General features: G+C 38.9%; 1 long non-coding RNA gene across 4 annotated transcripts in view; it reads right to left on the bottom strand.

The window, feature by feature from the left end:
• LOC119529918 overlaps positions 1 to 26,951 on the bottom strand; it is a 320,458-nt gene that overhangs the window by 150,759 nt on the left and 142,748 nt on the right. For all 4 annotated transcript variants that reach the window (XR_005215972.1, XR_005215973.1, XR_005215974.1 and 1 more), the window contains exons 2-3: positions 17,959 to 18,034; positions 2,290 to 2,376 (exon numbers count right to left, since the gene is read on the bottom strand). This is a non-coding gene — a long non-coding RNA (uncharacterized LOC119529918). The remainder of the gene's footprint in view (positions 1 to 2,289; positions 2,377 to 17,958; positions 18,035 to 26,951) is intronic.

The following is a 26,951-nucleotide window of genomic DNA, read 5'->3' as shown; positions in this document are numbered from 1 at the left end:
AGATACCACTTCACACCCACCAGAATGGCCACTATTGAAAAAATGGGGAATAACAAGGGTTGGAGAAGAGCTGGAAAAATAGGAACTCCTGCTTCATTGCTGGAGGAAATGTAAAATAGTGCAGCCACTGTGGAAAACAGTTTGCCATTTCTCAGAAAATTAAGTATAGAATTCTCGTATAACCCAGCAATCCCACTTCTAGGTTTATACCCTAAAGAATTGAAAACAGAGACTCAAACAGATATTTGCACACTGATACCATAGCAGCATTATTCACAATTGTTAAAAGGTAGAAGCAGCTCTTAAAACTATCAAAATGTTTTGTGCGGTGGCAGGCATCCATCTTACTTTGTCTAAGCCACTTCTCAACATTGACCTGTGCTCAAGTTAATAAGCAGATTTCCAATCCTGGGGCATAAACTCCCCCAGAGCCCAAACCTGCACCTGCAGCTACCACCCACACCACACACCACACACCTCACCCAAAACCCACAGCTGGTCTCAAATGATAAGCTAACCATCCCATTGCCCTCAGGACACTAGTCTCTTTCTTTATTCATGCATATGTGCTTTAAATTAACCAATCATTGATTCCTGCAGGATATCTACTAACTGCCATCCTGGACCACAATTAAGGCACAAGCCCACAGAACCATCTCACTCTGCTTGTGTGCTCCCCACCTGCTGCTTGAGCCACCTGGGCTGATCGCACTTCCTGTTGATCACTCATAACACTCCTCTCTCTCTAGGACCTGGGAGTAACACACTATCTTTTCTTACCCATTATGGCTTCAGCTTCCCATTGTGCCACACCTGACCTACACCAGGACCCAAATTTAAAATCCAACTTAACTAATTTGAAACAGTAACCCATATTCCATCAACACATGAATGGGTAAACAATATGTGTGTGTGTGTGTATACACACACACACACAATGGAATATTATTCAGCTGTAAAAAGCAATGAAGTCCTGAAACATGTGACAAGTTGGATGGACCTTATAGACATTTATGTGGAGTGAAATAAGCCAGACTCAAAAGGTCAAATATTGTATGATCTCACTGATAACGAAATAATTAGAATAAGCAAATTCAGAGTTGGAAACTAGAATATAAGTTACCAGGGGCTGCTTTGGAGGGTAGGGAAGGGAGAATTAATGCTTAATTAGTACAGAATTTCTGTTTGGGTTGATGGAAAAGTTTTGATAATGGATGTTGGTGATGGTAGCACAAAATTGTGAATGTAATTACCACCACTGAATTATATATGTGAATGTGGTTAAAAGGGGAATTTTTCAGTTGTAATATGTTACTAGAATAAAAATGAGAATAAATAGAACTGTACAACAAAAATAGTGAACCATAATGTAAACTATGAACTATGGTTAATAGTGTACTTATAATAATATTGTTTCACCAATTGTAACAAAGTTTCCACACTAATGCAATGTGTTAATAATAGGAAGGGAGGTATATGGGAGCTCTATATTTTCTGCATGATTTTTCTGTAAACCTAAAAATCATTAAAAATATAACAGTAATAAAAAAGAATGCTACTTAGGTCAAAAGGAATGAAGAAGGAGGCAAAAGACAGAAGGAAAACAATGGTTGCCTCAGCCTGGCTCCCCAAACTACAAGGTAGCCTTTGTTTTTAACACCATTTTCACTCCACTATGAAAGTAAAAACGTCATCAAATATGATGGTCCAAGGTGGGGAGGGCAGTCTAAACCCATTTCCATTACTGCACACATTTTTCAATTGTCACATCATTTCTGGGTCTCATTCTTTCAGTGTTTAGATGATATATATTTACCATATAAAATTTTCCTCTGAAATGTGTGATTTCTGACTGGAAGTTGGAAAGGAAAGGACAGAATTGATGGAGACAAACTGGACCAAGTTCCTTCAAGCTTGTGACCCTTTGCTCTGGGTCAAAATGATCTGATATTGAGAGCAAATGAGAAGAGATGTCATAATGTGCTTTTCCTTCACCTTAACTGCCAGGAAATTTGAAGTTAAATTAACTACTCAAGGGAAATAAACCACTCATCTCAGATACCCAGTAGCATTTTCTCTTTCTGCCTCCTTTGTTTCTTTACAATGGACTCAATTCCACCTTATCCCTAAATACTTTACTCCATACCTACTTTTTTGGCAATACATGGGGTATGAGTATTAATGTATTTTTAACTCATTTTTAGAAAGATGATTTGCCAACATTTGAAAGTGAGGAAAAACAGTTACAGACACAAAAAAATTACTGCTTTAAATAAGTAATTAAATTACCTTCACCAACCACTGGTTGATAGCTCAGTCAAGGGATGTTTCCAGGAGATTGAATCCACTTTACTTCTGTCTCCCTTCTACAAATGCCTGGATAAATGGAGGAAACAGATAAGTGTGTCGGGAAGGAATGTCACACCCAGAAGGCATTGTCCAATTGCTCTGAAAGGTAAATCAGCCATGATTTTAGGTTCCTTTTTTTTTTTTTTGTAATTAAAGACAGGAGAATATTTCCATGCCGTTCGTTCTGAGATGGAAATGGCTGTCAGTATGCAATATAGTTTGCCTGAAGACCATGACTTGGCAATGCAGTAATGAAGTGTTTGAAATCCACAAGTGCCCTCGGTTGGAGTAACAAATAGTAGCTATTACTTTAAGATCTCTGGCATGATACTTTCTCCCATCAAAGTTTGAATTTTTCAGAGGGAACTGAATCTCAGAATATCACCCTTGCCACAAAAGCAAATTGAACACATAGTTTAAACAACTTTTAATCTTCCCAGAAATTACTCCAAATAATTTTCACCAAATAACTTCTCATATTCTTAATAAGGAGAAACTAATGATTTAGAAATTTCTGTCAAGAATTTTTGATCTAAAACAACACCATATCCACTTCTATGGCTTTTTTAATCTTTGCATGAGCAAATATCTTAGCAAAGCAGTGGTAAGAATAACGTGAGCCTTGAACAAAAACAAACACACTTTCTGTGGATCTGGAAAAGTCTTCTGAACAAGAAAAATGATCTCTTGTCAAATGCGTTATGGAAGTTATTTTGGTCAATCACATACCTATTTCTACTAAGGAAACACGTCACGTGGAATAGTTTATGCTAGGACAGGAAGGAAGACTCTAAATAAAAAGGGAGTATTGAAGAGCATTTCCTTCTAGCAAGTTAGTGTATTTCCAAATGCATTTCTACCTGGTTTTGTCAAGAGAGAAAAGATGACATATTTAACTCAGTAACTCAACTAAGCAACAAAAGGACTATAAGCAGTTACATAAAACCTCATTTGTGTAGACTTTTGGATCAGAAACTGAGCCAAAATTAGTGAAACTTGAAAACTTCTTTTTCAAAGAAATTGGGTTTTAACTACATAAAATACCTGTAGCTTATTGTTAGTTCTCCATCCAGATCACCTCAAATCCTTTTCATCATTTCTGTGCCACCCCATCCCTCACCCCCACAATTACCAGTTTTGCTTCCAATGGCCAACACCTGAGATTTTTCAGAGGTCTGTCATAATGCCGGAAGCACTGCTTTGTTTACTTACAGCAAAAAGAAGTTCCTGGGATTTTATACCCCTTCACTTCCCTGCGGTCCCCTACCCCCAACCCAGCCCTTAGCAAATGACTAGCTGCTGCTGGACAAGGACTGTGCAGCCTCCTGTCCTGGGGTTAAGGCTCTCTGAGGTGTGATTTATATTCCAGAGCTCCCTTGTGGGATCTGGCTGAAGACAGGAAAGCCTCTGCCTGAAATCCCATTCTCTCTTGGCCTCCCCACTTCCCTGCTCAGCTTTCCCTGCTCCCTTTCCAGCTTCTTTTGGAAGTACCTCCTTAATAAACCACTTGGCCACAAATCCTCCTCTCTTGCTTCTGGAGAAACTAACCTAAGATAGTAGCTCAAACCACGAATAAAACAATGCCTTCTGTATTCCACACTGATCTATAATTAGCAGTTTATGTGTATAAGTAATATTTGAAAAGAGAATTTACTCTGAATTAGTTTATATAAGCCAACTAAAATTCCAGTCTATTAATTACCTTCATGAACCTGTCTCTCAAAAAGCACATAAAACTATCACCCTATTGCATGTGGATACAAAATTGCAAATTAGAAGTGTACAAATTAGTGGAGATTTAGGACATATTTACATTTGTAGCAGTTTTGAAGATTCTTTAATGCAAAACTTAAATTTCTTTCAAGTGACTTTTTTAAGGATTTTTAAATGATTTCTTTATGCTTCTTGAAAGAGATTTGGCTACTCTCAAGTTAATATAGCATCTGATCACCTAATAGGATTAAATTTTGTTAGAGGATGGACTATGAAAATATTAGGGAAAAAGTCTCAGTATATTAGGAACATTTTTAAAAATGAGTAGTAAATGCTGTTTAACCTACTTTAAACTTATTCAAGTCTTTCTGAATACAACCTGAATCCTTGCCTCAGAACCTTAATAGTCTTTAGTGGGAAAATTGAATTAACTTTTGACTGTAACTTGTAAAGGTCAAAAGGAACATACTTCTGGTGCCATAGGAAATTAAGTATGTGGTAATTCATCTTCCATTTTTTTAATGCACAATATATCATTTATTTGAAAATGAAAGAAAAAAACCTTTTTCATACAGAATAATGCTCGTTTTTAATTAGAATAATATGATGTTCCTTTTAGATTAATTTTGTCTCTATTCTTTGAAAACCAGAGAAATATCCATATTTAATGTGAGTTACATTTTGAATAATAATTAGTCCCATATGCACGCAAAAATAAACTGGCAAACAGGAGTAGTCTGCATCTCTCAAGGCAAACCCAGAATCTACATCCCTTCATTCATTCCTACAAGTATTTATCAAGCACCTAATATGTGTCAAACACATATATGGTCCCTCCCCTAAGGAACATAGTCTAGAAGTGTGTCTTCGAAACATATGACACTGTTGACTAATTCATTCTTCTTGAAATCATTGTCTCTCCAGGGTCTTGAGTCTAAAACTGTGAAATATTGATTCCCTCTGATTTTCCTCCACTTCTAGTCTCCGTCTGTTTCTTTCTTTTGCACATCTCCAAATGTTGATTTTCCCCAGAACTCAGTTCATCTCTGGTCATTTTCTTGACTTTACCTATCCCCTACCAGCTGCTGACATTAGGTTTGCATTTCTAATCTAGACAAATCTCCATACTATAGATGCTTATTTTCAACTGTCCAGTTCCAGCTGGATATAGCAGATAACTCAAATTCAAGGTGTCCTCCTTCCTCTCAACCAAAAAACAAGCAAAGGAAAAAAAAAATCCCATCCCTGTTTTCCCCAACCCCCAAAATGACACCCATTGATGACTACAGTGATTTGGAGCTATGTACCCCAGAAAAACATGTTCTTAAATTTAATCCAGTCCTGTGGGTGTGAACCCCTTGTAAATAGGACCTTTTGATGAGGTTACGTCAGCTGAGGGGTGGCCCAAATTGAATCAGGATGGATCTTAATCCTATTACTGAAGGCCTTATAGGGAGGGCCCCAGAAAGAGAGAAAGCCAGAAGCTGAAAGCCAGAGAAAGAGAGCAGCCAAAGCGGAAAGTCACCAGAAGAGAAGGCAGAAGCCAGGAAAGGCAGCCATGTGCACTGTCATATGACAGAGAAGCCAAGGACAGAGGATTGCTGGCAGCAAGCCCCAGAATGCCACAGCCTTCTGGGAGAAAGTGTTGCCTTGATGACACCTTGATTTTGGACTTCTCCTAGCCTCAAAACTGTAGCCAATAAATCCCTATTGTTTAAGCCAACTCATTGCAAGGTATTTGCTTTAGCAGCCAGGACACTAAAACAATGACAGAACTTAGCTATCTTAGATCAGAAAACCTCTTACCTGGACCACTTTAATAATTCCCTGGTCTTTTGGTCTCCAGTGTCTCTCCCCAGCTATCCCCCATATCACAATTCATATACTACCAAGGAAGTTCTCAGTTGTGTATCAGATATGAACCATGTTAATTCCCACTTTAAAATCCTCGTAGCCCCTTGATAAATTATAGTGTAAAATCCACACTTAATATTGCACACAATGCCCTATCAGCCTAATTCAGCCTGCACGTAAAGTTTTATTTCCAGTTATCCCTATCATACATCCAGCAGTGCTGGATTATCACTGTTCCTTGAAATCCCTAGGCATTTTCATGCCTCTGTTTTTTTTTTCATGTTATTCTCTCTGCCTGCAATGCTTCCTACACAATCTCATATCTGCCTCATCCATATAACTCAGAGAGTCCAGAAAATGGCTACTGACTTTATTCATTTTTGTACCTTCAGAACATAGTGCTATGCTTGGACTCAAGTGGATGTTCAATTAACGTTGAATTCAAGATCCTTTCCAGTGTGGTTCCCACTTTCCTTTTTTATCTCATTTCTAGCCTTTCACCTAATTCAACCAATTTTCTGGTCATACAAACTATTATCATCACCAAAGAACATATCATGCTCTTTCATACTTCAGTGTCTTTGTAAAATATTTATTCTCCTTCAGTGTCTTTGTAAAATATTTATTCTCCAAGAAGACTCAATGCCACCTGCTCTGTAAAGGTTTCTCTCTCAGACACACCCCACTGGAGTTAATCGCCCTCCTTGTCCCTAGCTAACTATTTCATGTGATAGTACTTATCTGACTGAATCACATATATGTATGTCTTGGTCTCCATTACTATATCACCAGCACCCATCATGCCAGGTAAACAATAAGTGACTAAAATGTTGAATTGAATTGAATTGTTTTGAAAATAGACCAGACTATTTGGGGTATAGAATTCTCACAGCACATGGTTCACAAACCCAGCTGACATTACAGTCGCATGGGCAGCTTTATAAAAATACCAATGCCTGTGCCCACTTCCAAATGCTCTGATTTAATTGGTCTGCTTAGGGTCTAGAACTGGTATTGTCTACAGTGTTCCACAGGTGATTGCAATGTTGGCAGGGAATGGTAGTCCGTAACACCGGAAGAGTCAGATTGTAGAGATCCATGAATGTCGGCCCAAGAAAATCAAGGCACTAACTTGCTCTGGAGCCACACTCTGCACCATGGATTCTCTGATTGACTCAGAGTCTAGGGAGAATAATAAGTGAGAGTTTTCCATAATGAAGTTTTACATGACATGAGGGCTGTGTATGCTCTGTATGTTCTCTTAGTCAAGATACATAGTACTGAAAGGATTCTCTCTCCCTTCCATCACCACTCTTTCTTCTCTCTCTCCCCCTCCCTCCCTCCCCCCTCCTCTCTCTCTCAATCTCTCTCCCTCTCTCCCCTTCTCCACCCCACCCCTACCCCACTTCTTGCTCTCTGAAGCATGACTCAGCTGCTTTAAAGTAAAACAAGTGTCCTGTACCTGGCTCTTGGGCTTTTGGCTTCTGTCTCCACAAAACATGAGAAGCACCAACAAGGGCTCTCAGTCCCCCTTTCCCACCCTGACTGCTCCACTGCCACAGTGGCCACTGGTGAGCCTCACTGACAGGCTCACACCCACCTCAACTTCTGTGTCATTTCAACAGGGACAGCAAAATCCAACAGTAGTTTACGGCATTCTGTAAAGCTGTCAACCAGAATATTAAGTTCCAGGGATGTGCCCTCAAGACTGCCCCTGAATCCCAGCACCGTTTAAGGCTCGTGCTTTCCACCAAAGATGGTCTCCCTGATTATCCTACCTGTAGTATCCCATTTGTCCTAGGAAAGATAAACAGATCTCAGGGAACCAGTGATTCTGCATCCTCACTTCACTCACACCCACCACTATATGGACCTATTTATGCTAGATACTATGCTATGGTCTCTCAGCTCCCTACCCATCTTTCTATACTCTACTCTGTGATGCTGAGGCTAGGACTCTGCAAATCACATTTCTCTTTTGCTCTCTGGCTCTCACACAGATGCTAGAGGAATACCACAGCCTGGAGGAGGGAAAAGGGACTGCTTCTTATTTACTCCCTGTAGGCTTTCTGTTCCTAACAATATCAACCAGAACTGCCTGTATTCACCCTGGTAGTGGCAGTTAATTTTGATCCAGCAGTTTATTCCTTCTTGCAGATTTTTCCAGTGTCACCAGGCTCTCATAGAGACACCAGCAGCAGCCATTGCCCCTCTTTATAAATCTGGGTCCCACGTCCATCAAGTCCCTCCTCTGAACACAGAAGCACCAACACCAGCCAAGCAGCAATCTCCACCCCCTTCTCAGAGGTCTGTGTTGTAGCACCACTGGCCCCTTTGCTAAGATTTTAAGTTTTAATAGCTCCAAGCTCTTTCTTCTGTTCTTTCAGTCCCTCCCAGCCCCAGAGGTGTTACCTTGGAGATACCTTAGTGTTCTCTTCTTCACTTTTCCATTCTTTAATAATTAACTATTCTTATATTAAATTCTCACTGTTATAGTAACTAGTGTGAATCCATCTCCTGACTGAACTCTGCCTATTATTCTAGGCCCGGCTTAATATCAATGTTTGCCTGAACTATTTCTCAAAATTAGTTCTAAGCCTAATCTCCTAGCTGTCTTCATTTGAATCTGCCCCTGAAACCAGCACCCAAAATGCTTGAGTTGTAGTATTTGACCCACCATTGATGTAGTATTGCCACAAGTCACAAGCTACCTAAAATGAATTTTATTTATTTGCCAAATCAGGATAAACCAGCAGCCTACTCTTTTAGGAATATTACAATGAAAATAACTAGTAGATCCTTATGTCTTATAAGGTATGTGTAAGGTATGGACATAATACATCACCCATAAATACCTGACTTCTTTTCCTGGGCCATCTGTTACACGTGGCATTAAAGGGAAAAGGACAAATTGCAAAGCGATGTGGATGCTAAGGAGGGTGAGCTCCCTCTCTAGCTAAGCAACTCACTCTCATACAGGGGCTTCATAGAGCACATGATATAAAACTCTCTTTCAACATAGCTTAACATCATGTTGATTTTTAGAATCATTCAAAAGCAGTTGAGTTTTTAAATAAACATAAAAAGTAGCAATATGAGTAAGGCAATAGGAACTGATACTTAGCACTGAATGCACGACAATCACTGTACTAACATTTTACATGCATTATTTTCTTCAATCCTTACAATAATTCTATCAATTAGGTGATATTGTTACCTATCTTATTACAGATGAAAAAATGAGGCACACCAAGGGGTAAAGTATCTTGCTAATATCATACAAGTTGTAAGTGGCAGAATTGGGATTCTGACTGTAGGGCCCACATCTGTTTGCTACTCTGCTTTGTTTTTTCCACATACACACTTGGCTTGTGAGTGTACCTCATGTTAAAGATTATGAACAGTTTGTTTTTACTAATGGTTAGATTAGTAAGCAATTGCTTTTATAATGGCTTAAGGAATGATCATCATTTGCTCTGATTCTTTCAAATGGTTTTTTATGATTTTAGATTATAAAAATGTTTTTATATATATTACAGTTTCCTACTCATGAGGTTATGAAAGTTCATTACCAGGTCATGGTTTTTAAATATAATGTATTTCCCCATAGGAATTAATTAGACAGGGTGGTATGGCTCCTAGACCAGGCCACAAAAAATGTGGAGTTGATCATCACATACCCACATACCCAGAAAACTGTAATTTTGCAGTAAAATGAAGTAGAGAACAATAGCACGTCCTTTTCTTTTAAAATTATAAAATAAAATTTAAAATAATGAACCCCTTCTCACACAGTGAGTGTGCGAGAAGACCAGGTTTCTTCCTGGACCACTGGGGCACAGAAGGCATATGGCGGAGAACAGAAGTTACCCTGACCCCAAAGATTCCCCTAAAGGGAAAAGGTCATTCCTTCGCTGCGTTTCTGCCTGTATGCACACCACACCACCATCAGGGAGTGCACTCACCCTTAGAAGAAAAGGGAGAGAATGTTTTGGGTCATGGGCCCATCGGATAAATTTAGCAGCCAGCCATGCCACCAGCCAAACAGGCAGAGAGAAGGGTATCAGAACTGAAGTTAAGAGGGACAGCAGGCTCCCTCTCAGAGCCAGGAGAGTGAGAGGAGGGAAATGGAAGGGTCCCTCAGAGCAACAACTTTGTTACTGGAAGTTGATGTGATAAGTCTGGATGAAGGAATGGGAAGAAGAGGCCACTTTAGGCAAGAAGCTCTTCAGCTGTGACTCCATCGCAGATAAAGGCCGTGTAAGAAATGAGCTATAGGTAATCTGGGCACTTGTGGAGTGAGTTGCTATTTGGTGCATCGTGGGAACACAGGCTCAGGCACAACAGAAACTTTCAGCAAATGACTGCCCTATTCTTTACACAGCACCAAGTGTCCAAAAGAGTACCAGCAAGGCCAGCTGCTCGGGTATCAGTGGATGACGGCTTGCATGCCCCACTTCAGGTGGGAAAGAGATGCCTGTGCTGTTTGAGGACAGGTATTTATGCAACCCCAGGGGAGAGTGCCTTCCCACTGAGGGTTCCTGCCCTGACAAGCAAGGGGGTTCAAGGCAGGCAACTCCCTCAGACCCAACATCCCCCAGGGCTGCAGAACAGAATGGAAACTTATTGAAACATCTGTACACAATAGAAAAGGGGAGATGGGGATAGGTGACGCCTGGAAAATGGGCGCTAGTTATGTCTGTGACTTCCCCAGAAGCATTTTGTTGGGCCCATTCTTACACAGAACTTCCAATAATAGTGATGATTTCTAGCTTCTATTATTTAATTACTTAGATAAGACTTGAAGTAGACCTTGTTTCTAGTGAGAATCATTACTCAAAGACAGTTTGGGCAAGAGGTTAACAATAAGGAGTGAATCTCAACCACTGAATTCTGAAAAAGACTGCATTTTTAAGTTCATTTGTTTATTCATTCATTCAAAAGCACTTATTGCCTATGTTCTGTTCTAGGTGCTGGAGAATACAAGAGTGAACAAAACAGACCAAAAATGTTTGCCTTCAAAATTCATATTCTAATTTCTCAATAATGTGAGATTCATCCACAGATAAGTTCATGTCCAAAACATGTTTATTTTTATAAAGTGACAATCCTGAACTCTTTATGCCTTGGGGGGTATTTATAAGTAAATAGGTTCAAGGATGCCCACCACATTGCCTCAATATTGGGTATCTTTAAAGAGAAAATATGGATTCCTAGACTAATCAATACATTGTTCTTTTACAGGGAGGTCAGGCAAATGGGATTTGTACTATTTTTATTTTGTCTTACAGTTTTCGGCTTACAAATGTTTTTACATTTAAGCTGATGTTTAGAGCACAAAGATAAAAGCTAAGGCAGATACAAGGAACCTAAAGTGTATGATGATAAGCAGGGTTGTTCTTTCTCCTGCTATCCTACAAATTCACTTTTATTTGTGCCAAAATCTGAAAGTGGTATTTGAATGTTTTATAGTATTTAAGAAACTTCTAATTCATTAAATATGTTCCAAATATAATCAAGTACATATTGTGTCAGAAGAATTCTCTAAGTTTAAGAGACTTCTGTTGGGAAATCTCTAATTTAGGAAATAAAAGCATGAAACATAGAATTCTACTGAGGGCAAGAGTAATAATCCAACAAACAATTAGAGGGAAGAATATAATACTCCAAAGAAAAGGGTATGCCAAGATGTCAAAACCTCCCTCAAACAGAATCTTATGGATAAAGTCCAGCCATACTGAACAGATTGAAAGAGGATTTGTGTATGACTTCAGCTTTTAATAGACATTTTTCTCTAAAATGGAAAATTCAAGTCTATGGCATAGATAGTGTATGATAAAAATTTAAAGTAAAACCAAAACAGTAAAATTTAACTCATAAATAGAAATGAAATTGGATAAAAGTTTATTAGTTTCAATTCCACTAACCAGAAGTTGAGTTAATTTCATGAGGGATAGACTAAAGTTTACCTCTGCAGTAATTTGGGGATTAAAGATCTTCTAGTCAATGTCTCTCGAACTTTAATGTTCACAGTGATTGCCTGCAGATCTTGTTGAAATGCAGATTCTGATTGAGCAGGCCTGGGGTGAGGCCTGAATTTCTGCATTTCTGCCTATTTCCCTGGTGATACCTGTGCTACTGTTCCACAAACCCACTTTGAGTAGCAAGGATCTGAGTACTGTAAATCAGTATAAGCTAGACTGCAGGGGGAATAATAAACCAACCAAAAACACACTCTTCGACTCTCCTTGGGGGAAAAAATTGATACTTACAAATTAATCTGTTGCTCATTAAAACAGTTGTAGTAAGAGTTCTACTTGGCAACATGTGGTAAACAGCTAATTGGAGTTAATTCACAGTGTTAAAAATGAAAACAAAGGTTTTATTTTAAAATACTCTACCTTGCCAACTTTTCATTCTGATTTCATTCATTTATATCGCCTTCATTTTAGTCATTTTAGTTAATGAACATGCGGGATTTGGACTAAACACAAAAGATAATGATGTCATTATCTTCAATTCTTCTTGGGTTCATTTTTTCCATCAGGCTTGAGATTTACCGATTTCCTAATTACTCATTTACTCAGAAAACCAGAAAAACGCTGTTAACAGCAAATCCTAAAGAGACTAATTAAGGAGAGCCCATCCCTTCTTTGGTAAAATTAAAGGGATTCATTTTTTTAAAGGTAAATGTTATTGTCTAAAACTAACTATAAGTAATACATTAAAAACTCCAAAGTGGCATTTTTAAGGGTCACTAACGTGACTGACAATTAGCTGAGGCTGTCCAAAACCTTTGATGTGCCATGGTCCCTACCACATTGCTGAAGGAAGGGATATTAAGGAATAATGCAGACCACCCTTTTCTCTTTCTAGGAAATGCTAAAGAAATAGAATCTGCAGGATATCAGTCTTTACTCACCAATGACGATCCAGTTTCCTGTGGCCAATGAATAGCCCCTCCAGCATAGGAAAACAGAAGCAGAACATGGGAGGATGGAGAGGCAGGTGCAGAGCCAGGAAAATACAGCAAAGCACAGGAGATGAAGAAAGAGAGAAGCTACAAGAGATAAGAATATGAGAAAAGGAGAGAAGTACAGAAATGCATCATTAAAGCAGCAGGAAAAGAAAGCAGAGAAACAAGGACAACTTGAGAAGAAGGATGAGGAACTTTTCAAGCCATAGTTTTTCCATGTAAAACACCTGCATGGGGCCTGGAAAAGGAGGGCCCCTGAGTGCCATAGAACATGCATAACCTCAGCACCATCCATGATGGAGGAAGGATTCCCAAGCAGAACATATGATCCAAGGGGAAAGAAGTTTGCTGTTTCAGAGGTGTGTGGCTTACGTACATTAGCCTCCTGCCATCAAACAATCTAAAAATACTTGTCTCCCCTATGTCCAATTCCATGTTCACTATGCACATTTTCTTTAATTCACAGGGAATAAAACCAGTGGGACAAAATAAGCACACCAGTAAACCCAATATTTCCATTTCTCATTATTAATCAGTAAAATGGCACAGATGGAAGAGAAACAAGTGAGGAGGGAGAGGAAGAGCCCAGGGCTAAACCCAAAGCACGAACTGTCCTTCCTGAGAGTAGCTAGCATATAGAAACCAGGACTGCCAAACAGCAAGCTCAAGTTTTGGCAGATCCAAAAAAAATTTAAAACCTAAACTGAATGTCAGGTGAACAGTCAGACCACAAGTCAAAAGAAATCTATGGGGCATAAGAGTTAGAGTAATTTAAATAGGGACAAAAATTAAAAGAAAAAAAAAAGACTAAATATGGATAAAAAATGAGTAGACAAAGAGAACTGAAGCTCAAGAAAAGAAAGCAGGATGTAAGACTAACTGTAAATATGGCTATCATCCAGACATTCTTTTTATGTGAGTCTCCATTAGCTTTTCAGGGCTCAGAACAGACCCAAAGAGAAAATCCCAGACCTAACACCTTAGGGATTTTTCATTCCCAGCCTTGGGACTATGGAGGTCTCACAGGATATCCAAACCAACTTCCAGCTGGTAGTTAGGGCCTTTTTCTTGCATGTGTGGAAGAACTGAGCAGTAAGGCTCCAGTATCACATAGCTCTTCGTCTTCCAGGGCCCCAATCCAAGCCCTAGCTCAGCTGGGAAGAACACAAGGGACCATGTAAAAGTGAAACCGGCAGGAGAGACAATAGCTCCCTTTAGTTGCCTTGCATAATTACATGAGCTGACACCTGAGACCACGGTCATATTTGGAAAGGGAGGTGTGTGAATGGGGTCAGGGGTTGTCCTTGTCTCAAATGTAAGAGAGGAAAAGCACCTTGGAGTTTTTGAAGAGTTTCCTTAATTCACGATATTCTCTGAAAAGGACCTTCCAAGAACTGTGCTAGGGATAAAATAAAAGAAGGTATGGCCCTAAGTCTGTGCTTAAGTTAAGTAAATCACCACTGCTTCAGACTACTTCCCCCTTTAGGAAAGAGACTTCTAGACTGGTGCTCCTTAAAGAAAGAGGAAAAAAACAAGAGAATTACTTCAGCCCTTAGCAAGTGAGAGCTGGTGGGTGTTCCTCTACGTTACTCAGTGCCTTTTCTCAGCAGTTCTTACTGGTCATTAGGAATCCACACCTGGGGACATCAGTTCCTACTCACCCTCTGCCCTCTCATTAATAATGCAATCCCGATGCTTTGACCGGTGTTGTACCTCACTTTGGCGACTAATGATCTGTTGGAGAACTGAAAATATGAGCCCTGTCCAGCCCTGAAAAAGACATGCCTTGGAAATACACTAAAATAAAATACTCATGTGACAACAATGTTCTTATAAACCTCAGTGTTTATGTCTTTAATACGCAACAAGATATTTTGTACTGAAAGCAACACTTCATCTTCCTCAATAAGCACAAATAACGAAGTCAACAATAAACCATACAGAGATGTGAAGAGGAAAGTTGCAAAAAGAAATGAGAATGCTTTTCCCTGGCCTTTCCCTAAGCAAAAGTGGTGTTTGCTAAGGTGCCCCAAGCAGACGTCATGAAATGCATTGGCTTTTACAATGGGAATTAATTAGGTTACAAGCTTAGAGTTCTGAGGCTGTGAAAATGTCCAAATCAAGGCATCATTAAGATGATACCATCTTCCTGAAGACTGGCTGCTGGTGATCCTGGACTCCCATGTCACATGGCAAGGCACATGGATGTGTCTGCTGGTCTCTCCTTTCTCTTCCCAGTATTGTTGCTTTCAGTTTCTTGCTCCAGTGGCTTCTACTTTTTATCTGAATTTCATTCTGTTATAAAGGACTCCAGTAAGAGGATTAAGAGCCACCCTGAATGAGGTGGGTCACATCTTAACTTAAGATCCTACTTACCAAAAGAGCCTACTTAGAATCCACACCCACAGGAATGGATTAACTTTCAGAACATACTTTTCTGAGTTACATACAGCTTCAAACCACCACAGGTGGGAAGAAAGAGAAGTTTTTCTTTGGTCTCTGCCCATACACTTTTTCTGGGTTCTTTCCCAGCCCTCTCCATGACTCCCACTCCCCGCTACGCTCCACCTTTCTACCTGCATCTTCATTGCCCAGAGCATTCCCCCATATTGGAGCAGTTTAGTTTTGTGTAGACCCTCCTCAGGCAATACCCTATCTAAAGGCAACACAGGGGTCAATAGCAAGGCTGAAACCAACACAGCCATCTAGAAACAAACTTCTGAAGAATCAAACTATCATGACCTCAACAAAACTATTCTATTCTATGTTGTCAGAAGTAAAAATATTGTTTACCCTTGGGTGGGTGGTTAGTGATTGGAAAGGAGTAAGGTGGGCTTCTGGGAAATAATTTTTTTTTTTTGCTTTTTGATCCACTGCTGATTCCATGAATGTGTTCAGTTTAAGAAAACTTACCAGGGTATACAATTACAATAACTGTACTTTTCTGTAGATATATTATACATCACAAAAATGGTAAAATAAATTATAATGGCCTTGGAAGTAATATAACCCAAGAGATTGAAGAATTTCAGAAAAACTCAAACTATAATAAACATAAACTGTATATTTTAAGAAAACATAGTCCAAAGAAAAAGTGGAATGGATTTTATGTAAAAGAAAGGGGCTGTGTTGTTTAAATGGATGGTCTGGGGTAGAGAGTCAGAGGTGCAGCTGGTACAAATTACAGGAGCCCACAGTCAGGAAGCATTGGTTCAATGCTATCAATATGAATCCCTTGTAAATAGTTTTACCCAGGCCATCTTTGCCGGGAAGCATTTAGAAAAAAAATCTTTTCACCATCCTCAAACAGGTCTTTAAGTCTTGGGTTTGCAAGGTGTCTGTAGGAAAGGAGATGAAGAATGACTTCAGCACCCAGAGAACAGAGAAGCTTTGTAGACTCAGGTCACCACAGCTTGACACCATCAGTTGAATGGATTATCCAAGGGATCCCCCTTGCTCAGATTCCAGTACTTACCATACCAGCCACCAAGACACAACAGAAATTATGTTTATTGTCCTAAATAATGTTCTAATTTTACAAAAATCTCTGTGTAAAGTCCCAACATCGTTTTCAGTATGAGGACCCTTTCTAACTTTAAAAAAACTATCAAAATCCCACATAATAGTAACTGTGCTTTCTTTTATTTAGTAGGATGTTTTTTCAGTAACTCTCCAAGGGGTCTGCGGCTCACATGCTGGGACACAAATGCATCCCCCACCACCCCCGACCAAAAGCATCTCTGGCGGAGCTTTGTCAAAGCTTGGGGCATGTGCTTCAACTGGAGGATAGCTGTGAGCCATGTCCCTTTCTCTGGGCCAATCCAGCCAGGCTCTGTGGGCATTTGCCTACTTTATCCATGAGTGAGAATGCGTGTGGCTTCTCCGTATCAGCTGTAACAAATGGAGTCATACTGAGTCAATGAAAATATGTTTTGATATTTCTATCCAAATGATCTAAATTTTCATTCTCAGGGAAGTCTCAAAGGAGATTTGTTAGGAACTTCAAATCTTTTGAATAATAACTTCTCTGGCAGTACTTTAAACTCAAGAATTTAAGCGGATGTTCTGTATTAGTCTTATATCCATGACACTGAATACACTTTATGATAACTATTGTTTTAATGGGATTTGATAATACCAAAAAAGTATCACAAATCGCTAAAGGAGAAAAGTATCTGCCAAAAATTGTAAAGGGGCAAATATTGAAAGACAATTTTTTTTTTCCATTTCAGTAATTTTATTGAAATTTTAGTACCAAACACAATGGTAGTTTGTTAGGTTATCTCTACCAACTCAAAATTAACACTGATACATTCAAAATGAAATGTATCAGCCATTTGGGAGAACTGAACAGTTACCCACAAACATAGTTTACAAAAGTTAGGTATAACTTTTTAGGTATTACTGTAGTTCTTTGGGTTTATTTTTCAGTATGTATTTATCCATAACATGATGTCAAAAGTAAATCTGAATTGGAACAGTTATTCTAGTTGGACCCAGGCTACACATTTGCACTGAGTGACTGTTTAAAATCGCAGCGTTAATACTGCAGACCTTACATTCAATGATTTACATGGAAAATCCTGAACATTACCTATTTTGAGGGATCTCCTTAAGACTCTGTTTTGGCTGAAAGACAATTTTAAATATTCATAAATGCATAAATTCTTAAAATTCAGTGTTAATCTGTTTTTATGTTTTCTAAAGCTGATATGGGGTGGGGGTGGGGGGGTCCTTTGGAAATTTAAATCTATTTTTTATTTACTAAATAACAATTCCTTGTAGTTATTTTACTTAGCTTATTTTTCTTTTTCTTAACCTGTTAAATATTCTTCTGTTCCCAAATGGAAATATTGTACCTTATATATTTCACACAGGCATTTCAAACATGATTTTTCCATTCAGAGAAAAGCTTATGTCTCCCTTTTGGAAGACTATCTTTTATTCTTTTAGTTCATGCCATTATTTGAAATATACCTAACACATTCTGTAGCATTAATCACCAATTCTACAGTAATCATGAAGAAAACATTCATGGAAACTTAACATTTGGCACTTAGACATACCTAATTTCCTGTTTTCTCATACTTCATTCTTCTTTCCCAACAAGGAGAAAAACATCAACTGTTCTCCCAGAGCAACCTTGGAAAAATGTATAGGAAAGCAACATCAGTTTTAGATCAATCATTAAAATGATGCCTAGACATATGTTGAAGTCATCTGCATCTGGAGATGAAAAAACAGCAAGAAATGAAGTTGTTTTACTTCAATTTCTTGAGGTTTCTTTTTTGATATATATATAAATTTATGTATATATATAGTTCAGTTGCTGTTAGAAAGCACCTCCACCCAATTTCCTCACCCAGAATATTACTTCCCTGTGTCATATAATGTATTATACCAAAGCCAGGTCAGAGAAGCAGGGGACAAGATGAAATCAGCAACCTCACATTCATAATAAAAAAAAAGCAAAGAGAGAGAGAAGAAAAAGACTACCTTAGCAAACTTACAGAACACTTGTGAAAAAAGAAAAACTATCATTCTATTGACCTGAAAATTATTTAATGCTTAGAAATCTCTACCCTGAAGCACAAAGTACTTTTTCTAACAATTTTTGCAATAATTCTTTTCACACTAAAATTATTAATGATTTCTCATATCATCAAAAGGTGGTTTTCCCCGTTTATACTAAATTTAGTTCAAACTACAAAAGAAAAATTATACTTTTGCCTTTAGTCCATGTAACACAGTGGTTCTCAATCAGGGTTGATACTGCCCTCGAGGAGACATTTGACAAAATGTCTGGAGACAGTTTTGGTTGTTGTGATTTCATAGGGAGGGGGCTACTTTCATCAAGCAAATAGAAGCCTGGTAAGCTGTTAAATATCCTATAGTGCACAGAAAAGCCTACCCTCTTCTCCATCAAAGAACTATTAGGCTCTGTTATTCCAGTTTATATGTCTATCTGGAGAAAGTTTAAGCTACCTGTAGTGTACCCTCTGCCCCAGATTAACAAGAAGACACATGGTATAGGTGGAGATGTGATGCCCAGATCTCCATGCAAGAAAGGAACTGCTACTCAGCTACTAGGAGTGCTGTCAGCTAACAGCCTCAGGCTGCCACCTGCTCAAGGTTTTCCTCTGCTGCAGAGACCTCTGGAGGCCAATGCCATACCCTTCCAGGGGTGGTCCACATCCAATGATTGATTGCTGTGAGGTTATAAAGGCCTGGACAGTTTGGCCCACCATGGGACAACTCTGATGGATTATATACACTTAGAGCTTCCATGGGTTGTCTGACCAGCAATGCAATTTGATCTCTCCCTCTGCCCAATCTCGGTCCATCTCTCTTCCTTTCCCAGACATTGACCTTACATATGATGTAAGATATACATAACTTGCACACCAATCTCTGACTCAGCATCTGCTTATGTAAAACAACCTGGGTCAAGACTCTTAAGATGAGAAGACCCTGGAAAAAAGAATTTGGGGAAACCAAATAGGTTTCCCCAACATTCCATTTAGGAAATAAGCAGAAGGGTAGGTTACCGAGCCCACAGAACCAATTAGGAAATCAGTGGATGCAGGCTCCATCTCCAAGTGGGGAGAACTGTGCTGGAGTAGCAAGTTAAAATTGCTCCTGAGACTTTGAAAATGGTTTGTTCAAATTAAAGAGAGCTATATGACTTTTAAAACTGAAATTTCCTTCTGGACACTGACTAAAGGCTTCCTCTGAAGTAAATTGTGGGATTTAAAAGCAAAATAAACCAGTACAGTCCCGTGTCAGCTAAAAAGAGAAGACTGGAGTTAAACAGTAGAAGGGAACTGAGAACCCTAGTACCCCGAGGCCGCTAACCTGCCTTTCTCACCTCTTGCTGCCTAGACGGAGCCATCTCTGATACTCTTGGGGAGATCGGGAACCCCAGCTTCCTGCTGTCTAACACACATCTTCATAGGAGGAGAGTACAACCAGATTTTCCTGCCCTGATTGGTTGTAGGTTCAGTAACTCTGGTGGCGACTCCTCAAGTCAACTAGGAACACACCCCCGTGCCTTACATCAGGGTGAGATTATGACCCAACAGGCCTAATTTTAGCTGTGAGTCATCGCAACATGGTGGAACCATAAAACTTCAAATTTCACAAGTGACTTTCATCTGGGAGAAACAAAAATTTGAAAACATTCATTATTAAGAGAGGGCGGGCTGCAGGAACTATTTAAAAATTATCTGAAACTGAATAAAGAGTTTGCACATGATGGTTTGCAAAGAACTGTGTTTTATGGGTCATTATAACTTGTGTTCTTACGGAAACTTGTTTTTCAAACACTGTATTTTTCTATATCTTTGGTTTAGCAGACAGGCATTTATTTTTGACAGATGATTCCAGCTTTTACAAGACAAAACACTTCTAGAAATTGTATCTTAAATGAATCCTCAAAAAAATAAGCAAAGCTTTTGCATTTGTCAGTTAGAAAATATTTAATGTCGGTGAGATATTCAATAAATGAGAAGGCAAAGATGAGAAGAAATAACACCTGAAGCCTTATTAAGCAGTGTCAAATATGCAAAGTAGAGAAAAGCAGAGATCTTCTGGAGAGTTATTCCTTCCATTTCTAAAGGAAATCTGGTAATAAGCATGAATCTAGAATGCCAAGTCCTAATGTCAAAGTTGTTTACAGTCAACATAAACACATTTGCAACCATAAACCTAGCATTGTGGGACTCGAGATCTGATGGGGATGATATTTTTGCAACATGCCTGAACTTACAGTTTCACAGTAATCAAAGGCAGCTTTCTCAGCCCAGGGCCATGAGGGTAGAAGCCCAGTTAGAAAGAAGAGATTCCTGAAGAAGACAGACTACCATCACAGGCCCTAGATCCCACTAGAAAAGGAGCAAGATGGATGTAAATTCTCATCCAAGGAAAGAGGGGAGCTAGGCAGTCATGGTAGATAGACTCCCATAAATAATAGAAAGAAAGGTGACACCAAAGGATTGAGACCTCTGAAATGAGAGCGTGCTGGTTTGAGGTTGTTATGTACCCCAGAAAAGGCCATGTTCTTTTAATCCGTTCCTGTGGGGACAGACCTATTGTAGGTGGGACCTTTTGATTAGGTTGTTTCAACTGAGATGTGACCCCACCCCATTCAAGGTGTGTCTTAATCCTTTACTGGAGTCCTTTATGAGAGGATAAAAGGCATAGGTATTTGGAGACAGCAGGGAGAGGGAATGCCCTGGAGATGCTAAGAGAGGAAGCCACTGGAATCAGAAGCTGAAAGCTACGATACCCGGGAGTGAAGGACCAGCAGATGCCAAACATGTGCCTTGCTATCTGACAGAGGAACCCAGGATGCCAGCAGCCTTTCTTCAGAGAAGAAATCCTCTTGTTGATGCCTTAATTTGGATACATTCACAGCTTTAGAATTGTAAAATCATAAGCTAATAAACCCCCTTGCAAAAAGTCAAACCATTTCTGGTATATTGCATTTTGGCAGCTTTAGCAAACTGAGGCAGAGAGCCTTTGAAGAGAGACAGCCAGTCAGAAAGCTCCTATCAGGGTGTCTTGGTTTTCTAGGCTGCTATAACAAATATGACAATGGGTTGATTTAAACAAGAATTATTAGCTCACAATTTCTGAGACTAGGAGTCCAAAATCAAAACCTTGGCAAGACCATGCTTTCTTCCCAAAGACTAGTGTTCTGAGGCTGGCTTGACACAATCCTTGGGGTCCCTTGGCATTCATCTCTGCTTCCCATCACATGGCAATCTCTCTCTCCTTGCATCTGCCTTCCTCTTTCCACTGATGTACAGCTTCTACCTCTTCCCTGAAGCTTTCTCTGACTTCTGGCTTCCTTTCTAAAGCCTCCAGGAATATGCATTAAGACCCATCCTGACTGTTGGCCACACTTTAACTAAAAATAACATCTTCAAAAGATTCTATTTACAATGGGTTCACACTCACAGGAATGCAGATTAACAGTAAGAACATGTGTGCGTTTGTGTGTGATTGCTCTTGTATATCCACTTATACACACATGCATACACACATATGTGCATACACACATATACATACATGCATGCATACATGTGCCAGTTTGAATGTATTGTGTCCCCCAAATGCCATTATCTTTGATGTAGTCTTGTGCGGCAGATGTTTTGGTGCTGATTAGATTTGCTTGGAATGTGCCCCACCCAGCTGTGGGTGATGACTCTGATGAGATATTCCCATGGAGGCATGGCCCCACCCATTCAAGGTGGGCTTGATCAATGGAGCCATATAAATGAGCTGACTCAGAGAGAAGGACTCAGTGCAGCTGTGAGTGACGTTTTGAAGAGGAGCAAGCTTGCTAGAGAGGAACATCCTGGGAGAAAGCCATTTTGAAACCAGAACTTTGGAGCAGATGCCAGCCACATGCCTTCCCAGCTAACGGAGGTTTGCCGGACACCATTGGCCATCCTCCAGTGAAGGTACCCGATTACTGATGTGTTACCTTGGATGCTTTCTGGCCTTAAGACTGTAACTGCATAGCCAAATAAACCCCCTTTTTATAAAAGCCAATCCGTCTCTGGTGTTTTGCATTCTGCAGCATTAGCAAACTAAAACAATAGATACACATATATTTCATATATACATGCACTCATATACATACATTGAAATGCTTGGAACTCAGGTTTATACAAGAATTGTTTGAGAATTAAGTCTGCAGGTGATGGTCTTAACAACTGTTTCTCTAATCACATTCTCAGCAAAAGACAATCCAGCTAAGAGTTAAGGACTCCCCCTTGGGACTTTATGTTTGCTACCTGAAATCTTGCTAAGTTTTCTACAGTTTCTAAGCAGACTTGGTATTCCTTGGATAAATGACAAAACAAGCAGAGACTAGCCTATCGTTATGTATTTTTACTTTTCTATATTCTGTTCTTGGTGGTAAAAGTAGAAAAGGATTTAGGAGATGCAATGTTAACATTTGCATTAATTCACACTTTTTTTGGAAGTTTAATCCTATCAGTCAGGAAACGCAAAATTTAAGATTCTTCCATTTATGTTAATTTGCATACCTTTAATTGGCTTCATTTTTAATTACTAAGGAAATATTATTATTTTATTGTCCCATTTTTACAAAATAGCAAGTTAAGTTTCCTTTGTAACACCTAATTGTCATGTTGCTCATGGATTTTGAATTCAAACTTGCTAAATTATTATTGCTCAGTACAGAATACTGTGAAAAAGAGTGTACATTTTGCACATTCAAAATAATGCATGCACAATGATTTCCTGACTTACAACGCTAAATGAAGTTACAGAGCAATTGCAGAAAGCAGAGCAGTAAGCCAAAAACTTAAAGCTTTTATAAATGCATGAACATAGCCTCCAATTTACCCACATCCCTGGCTTCTCCATCTCCCACTGTCTCCCCCTCCTTTGGGAAACTCAAGGATCATTATCACCTCCACCAGAGAATAAACAAGTGAAAAAGAAATTCAAATCAGCTTGTTGCTCTTTAGTAGACCTTTCTAAAGTTTTGTTGGAGAAAAAGTCAAAACTAATGGCTAAAATGAGGTTTGGAGAATATGTTAGATTTCATTTATTCATATTCTTCCCCCACTTACCCACCCCATTAGCACAGAAAATTGAAAGTTTGCTTCATTTATCATACCAACTAAGAAATGCTGTCATTTTAACTCAAGGCCACAAAAAAGAAAACAGGATTTTAAATTGCTACAGGAGGATAATACAAAAGTAAACTACATGGCTGCAAGGAAGACAAAAGAGCTAGTCACCAACAGATGTTAGGGAATCTTACCCGCTGAAGAATTTTAAGAATCAAGTAAACAACTCCTTCAGTAAGGACCTTCTTGGAGGCAAAGAAGTCAATCTGTGATTTCTCAATGTCCTATGTGCTATAGTTTTATATTATCTTAATTTTTAAATGTGCAAACTATGAATTATTTCAAAAACAAGAGGAAATTTAGTATGACTTACTTAATAAAATATAACCCAGAAGTACCCAGACCTCACCAAACTGTGATTACAAAATTTGGTTGCATCCCCCTTTAAAATGCAAGGTACAGTGACCCTATCCTCTACCTTTCCAGAATAGTAATAGTGACCTCTTCCACCACACACACATTATGAAGAATCTCCAGGTTTCTTTATTCTGGTCCATGAATCAGACACATCCTCTGAAGATCTCCACAACTGGTGACTTCCAGAGAGCATGGCCTATTGATCTTGGTTCCCTTGAGTTCCTTTAAACTATGACCACTAACCTGAAAACACTGTGGGAATGACCCAATCCCCAGAGTCCAGCTCACTTGCACAGCTACTAATGAAGAGTTCTGTTAATTCACCTAGAGCTTAGTGGTTTCTTGAGATAATAAAGAGAGACGCCCCTTCCCCAAGGACAAACTAAATCAAAAAAGAAATATTTGGGACCTACGCATTAACTGGTTTTGTAGCTCTAAGTGATTTGACTCTTTGAATCCATACCTACCGTATTTCCACACAGATAACTGTTATTCTTACCCCAGTAAAACTATGCTTCAAAGCAAGTTAACATAAGAAAATTTGGTCTATATATAGTGGGGCAGGAATATTTGCTAGCTTTAATGATCACCTGCTTCTCTCCAGTTCTCACAGGCTGTTCGATTATGTGGCAAAGCATTATCATGAATAGCTTATACCTTTCCTGAGGGAACATATGGTGGCTCAACTCCATATTCTTAACTAAACAAACATTTATGGAATATCTATTGCTAGCACCTAATGCATGTGCTTTGCTAGGGGAAAGACAAGACACGATAGAGATCTGAAAGAAGATAAGAATTAACAGGTTGAAAAGAGAAATAAGTACATTTCAAGAAAAGAAAATCACTTGTGCAAAGGACTGCACAAGTGGGAAAATATGTTGTGCTCAAGAAACTTCACATGATTTGGTATGTCTGGGGCAGGAGATCAGTGAGACATCAGTGGAAAGGTAAAGTAGGAGTCAAATCATAAAGTATCTTGGATGCCATGCTGGAGCTTTATCCTAAGGGCAACAAAAGTCATTAACTGGTTTTAAACAGAGGAGTGGTGTGATCAAGCTTATGCTTTACAATGATAATTCTGAAAATAAGCTGTAGAAGAGTGAGGCTAGGACCCCTCAGTAGAGGTACAATGTGCTGTTAGATTGTTTAAAAATAATAATAATAAAGAGTAATTAATTCTCTATAAGAGGATCTAAGACTTCCCTAAGCAGCAGCATTTGAGTTGGGCCTAGAATTGGAGAAAGCTTGTTCAGGATTAATGGAACAACATGAGTAAGGTTTAAGGAGTTAGGAAAATACAAGGACCAAAGGTGTTAGAAACAGAATATAGATAACTAGGCCAAAGAATGGGCTTTGAGAAGGAATGTGATACACGTGAGGCTGCAAAGTTACTGAGGATGAAATTAGAGTGATAGCAATGCAGACCCCTTGAAGGTTCTTGACATGTTCCAGTTTTAGAAAAATAATTCAAAGAATGAAGCAAATGGTATTTTGTATTTTTCTACTGAGCTGTGCATTTTTCCACATCAGAGGTGAACTGTTATTCATATTTGAATTTTCAGGACCTAACAGTGTATACAGCTGGTAAGTGCTCAGCAAATACTCATTTATTGGTTGGAGAGAAGATAGTTAGATGGGTGGGAGGATGGAAGGAAGGATGGATAAATGGATGAATAGACAGATGAATCATTGCACCACAAGGATAAATGTTGAAATAATATGGGGGTGAAATAATTGATCTTAACAAGTAAGAAATCTGGGAAATCTATAAAATAGGCAATGGGATCCTCATCATGCCCTACAGGAGCTAACAGAAACAAATCTTCCTCATCCTCTTTAAAGAGATGTACATCTTGATCTTGGACTACTCTTTTAAGTGATTCTCCCAAAAATCTGCCATGTAAACTATTCATTGAGCCATCGTTTCCTTCAAGATCATCTTCAAAATCTTGAAATTGTACAGGTATGAGTTCCCATTTGCACCGAAGAATAGGACAAGGGATTTCCTTTCCTTGGGATTATTTAGTAAACCCTGAAGACAGAAATGAAAGTACAGCACATTTTATATGGCAAACATGTAATTTTTTTCCCCAAAAACCAACACTCCTTCTCACACCTAAAATAAAACTCTTTAAATCAGTTCCTTAATTAGAAAGAGTATGTTGTTTCCTTGATTAATTGCACATTGCAAGAAAAAGATATGTAGGAGGCAATAATTTATGGTAGCAATTTGAGGTGATTTTTGTCATAAACTTTCCATGGTTTCATATTGTAGATTTTGGAAAACATAGTACTTTGTCAAAAGGGAGGGGGGTGGGTAGAGGAAGTAAAATAAATATTTAAGCCCAGAGAGATCATTCCAACAAATGTTCATTCTTAGATCATCTGTTCTTCATTTGATGATATATGTTGTAAACAACAGCCTTGCTCCAACTCTCACATTGCTGCGTACTTTCAAATTCAACAAATATGTTAGTACACATATATAATGCATTGTTGTAGTTTGAATTCACAGATAACATTGGTAATGGAGTTGTTTGCTATGTATAAGAGTGAGATTAAAAATTTCGGAGAGGAACTAACAGTGTTTCCACATGCCCAGAAGCTCAAGAGGACTGTCCTATTTTTGTAGCTCTGGAGACCACTTTAGAACAAATTATTTCTCATGACTCTATTTCTTTACTCAATGGGTTACTGATGTCGTTGCGCTAAAAGAGCTACATGGATTTACTCACTGCCAAGTGGGTCTTCTGGCTGCTGCTCTATCCAGAATATCTTAACCAAATAGCATGGCTTTAAATTGTATTTCAGAATGTCAAGTTTACATTTTTACTTCTGGAACCCAGTCATTTCCTGCTTCAGTCTTCCACAGAGATGCTAAAGTTTTCTATCTTTTGGTAGGGGTACAGCATGGTATTGGACAGGGTTAGCAAATACTGGTCCATGGTAAGTTTTTAACATTTACAGAGAGACAAACCAAACACACAGACACACACACAATATTGTGAATTTTTTCAAAAAGCTAAAAT

Source organism: Choloepus didactylus, chromosome 3 (genome assembly GCF_015220235.1).
Source record: "Choloepus didactylus isolate mChoDid1 chromosome 3, mChoDid1.pri, whole genome shotgun sequence".
In the NCBI taxonomy this organism is placed as follows: domain Eukaryota; kingdom Metazoa; phylum Chordata; class Mammalia; order Pilosa; family Megalonychidae; genus Choloepus; species Choloepus didactylus.
This window is presented reverse-complemented; position numbering and strand designations above follow the sequence as displayed.